This window comes from Pipistrellus kuhlii, unplaced genomic scaffold, assembly GCF_014108245.1.
Source record: "Pipistrellus kuhlii isolate mPipKuh1 unplaced genomic scaffold, mPipKuh1.p scaffold_m20_p_16, whole genome shotgun sequence".
Lineage (NCBI taxonomy): Eukaryota > Metazoa > Chordata > Mammalia > Chiroptera > Vespertilionidae > Pipistrellus > Pipistrellus kuhlii.
The window spans coordinates 36,797,751-36,800,788 of NW_023425471.1; the positions used below are offsets into that span (position 1 = coordinate 36,797,751).

Here is a 3,038-nt window from a genome sequence, read left to right on the forward strand (position 1 = left end):
CCACTGCCCTGCCCTCCTGGTCTAATCATCCCCAACTGCCTTCCCCTCCTGGCCAGATCACCCTTAACCACCTCTGCCTCGCCCACCACCAACGCTTTGTCCTGAAGGACTTCTGGAAGGTCTCATGGTCTAATTAGCATATTATCCTTTTATTAATATAGATAGGATATGATATACTGCCAAACTATAACATATGTACCGGTATTACTCTATGAGAATACGCACTTTATGTGATAGGAAGACATCTAATACATTACATTGTATATGTTTAAGTAGTAGTAAATGCTGTATTTATAGCAATAATATACACCCTGTGACTTCCCTTCCTGATTTGGGAATGGTTCCCCAGTTCTTTGAATGTTTCCTAGACCCTAATGTATTTTTTTTTTTTGTCATTCAGTGTAATTTTATTTACTGTTTATTGCACATGATTTGAGGTCTTTAATTTCTAACTACCAAAGATTCAAAGGACTATTTTTTCCATGAAGTTTAACATTAATATCAGAGAATTCATGTATTCATGTGTTTTTATTGTAAATATCTGAATTATTCACATTGTCATAGATCCTGAACTCATAAGCATGGACCATGCACAGGTTGGCAGCAAGCCAGGAAGCCACTCTGCAAGCAAACAGATACTCTGCATAAGGAGAAAAGTCATAGCACAACATTTAAAGTCCAACCTGAGTTACCTCAGAATGTTACATATATTGACTTCTTAATTCATATAGTATTGGGAACTCAACCGCTTGGTTGGTGATGGGGGTGACCTGGCTTCTGGAGGATTATTCCTGAAATAATTAAAGAAAGAGGGACTCAATCTTTTATTGCTTGCTTGCTCCTCCCCAGCACCTTCATCTTTCTTCTAGTACTCAGCTTCTCAGGCATCTTCTCCTTCACCTTCAGCTCCTTCGTCTTCCTCCTTTGCATCCTCATATTCTTCCTTGGAACCTTCTTCCTCTACCTCTCCTCCCTCTTTGTCAGCCACTTCCTTCTCCTTCTCCTCCTCTTAAGCTTCTCCTTCAGAGGGGTGTTCATCCTTAGATTCATTGGCTTTTGCAGTCTCCATGGTCTCCTCCACCTCGATCTGCTCCCCCTGGATATTACTGGTGTATTAAGGGAAGGAGCTAGTGGACATCAAGTAGGAGCTAGTCTGTAAACCACCTTAAGCAGATCAACCAAAGATTTGGGAACTCTGGGAGTAACCACTGGCTATGCTTTCCACACTTGTGAAACTGAACTGGGCTTCCTAACCTCCCAAGAGTTTCCTGAAAGCTGCAATGTGAATGTCCAAAGCCACACTGAGGAGGTCTGGTATTCTTTTAAATATCATGCCATTTCACTCTCTGTAGTTCTCAACTCATTTTCTAATTTGTTATTGTGTCCTGCATAGCACTAGCATTGGAGTTCTTTTTATCCTCCAGCTCTTGTACAATAGCTGCTTTCCCAGAGCTTAGTTCATGCCCTGGCATGCTTTGATCTCCAGGGTCTTGGTCTTGATCAGGCAGCTGCTTTCAGATACCTAGTCCTTGGCGGTGCACACCCAGTAGGTGTTCTTGGCAGTGCTCTCAGTCAGCATGGTGAGCAGCTGTTGTACCATTCTTCTGCATTCTGCATGTTCTTGGCAGCCAGCTTCTCTTACTGGGTGCGGATGTCCTTGAGCGCTGCAGAGAGGTCAGACTTGGAGAACATGTCCATCTCCACCAAGATCTGAGCATACTGGATCTGCACTTGCAGCTCAGAGATCTCTTCTTCATGCACCTTCTTCAGAAAGACAATTTAATCTATCAGGCTGACGATAGATTTTTCAAGCTCAACATCAGTGAGAGCCAACTCATCTGCACCTTTGTGCGCCTCTATCAGCCAGCCCTCTGTGTCATCATGGTTCAGCATCTCTTCCTGGTAGTATGCTTGCAGGTTGCTCCCAGTCCCTTCCAAGCCCTGGTGCCTGCTAACTGCCCACTGCCCTCTCCTTGCCAGGGACTGGACACGGTGGGCTGGGGCACAGGCATCCCATTTTCATAAAAATGTTCAACCCTGGACTGCTCCATCTGTGTCCACAGGAGGCCCAGGGGCAGACAGTGATCCCAGAGACCCTAGCCACCCCAGCCTGCCCAGGTCCCTGATGGCGGCCTCGACCCAGCTGGCAGAGTCAGGCTCAGCCCGCCTAGCCTGCCTGGACACAGATGGCTACCTGGACCCCGTAGTCTGCATCAGGTGCTGCCTCCCAGGCCTGCCGGGTTACCAATGGCTGCCTGGACCCCGCTGGCAACATCAGGTGCTTCCCACATGGCCTGCCTGGTCCCTGATGATGACCTGGATCCCGCAGGTGGTGACAGGCACTGCCCGCCAGGCCTGACCAACCCCAATGGTTGCCTGGAACCCTATGGGTGGTTTCTGGAGCTGCCCACCAGGGGTGCCGGTTACTGATGGCAGGCTGGACCTGGAGGGCAGTGTCAGGCACTATCTGCCTGGCCTGCCTTCATCCAGATGGTGGCTTGGACTCCGGGGGTGACTCTCAGGTGCTGCCCGCTGGGCCTGCTGGACCCTGATGGTGGCCTGGACCCTGCACACAGTGTCAGGTGCTGTGCATCATTTCTGCCTGGTCCCTGATCCTGGACCCCACCCCACCCGCGTCCTCCCAGTTACTGATGGCAGCCTTGACCCAGTTGGTGGTGTCAGGCGCTACCCACCTGGCCTGATGGTGGCCTGGACGCCATGGGCGGTATGAGGCACTTGCCACACAGCCTGCTCATCCCCAATGGTGACCTGGACACTATACTGGAGTCAGACACAGCCAGCACTTCCTGCATATGCAAATTTCCCCTCCATCTTTGTTGGTCTAATTTGCATATCACCACTGATTAAATGTGGGTGTAGCAAAGGTATGGTCAATTAGCATTTTTCTCTTTTATTAGTGTAGATTGCTTTCTTCCCTGCATCTGAGGCAAACCTAACACTCTGGTAATATGGTTCAGATATGACACTACTCATCAACATGATGACATTTCTGCAACAGAATGAAAGTGCCTGAAAAG

The 3,038-nt window shown here is 48.6% G+C and overlaps 1 pseudogene; it reads right to left on the reverse strand.

The window, feature by feature from the left end:
• Positions 1-623: 623 nt before the first annotated feature.
• Positions 624-2,720, reverse strand: LOC118720268 (annotated as a pseudogene).
• Positions 2,721-3,038: the final 318 nt, after the last annotated feature.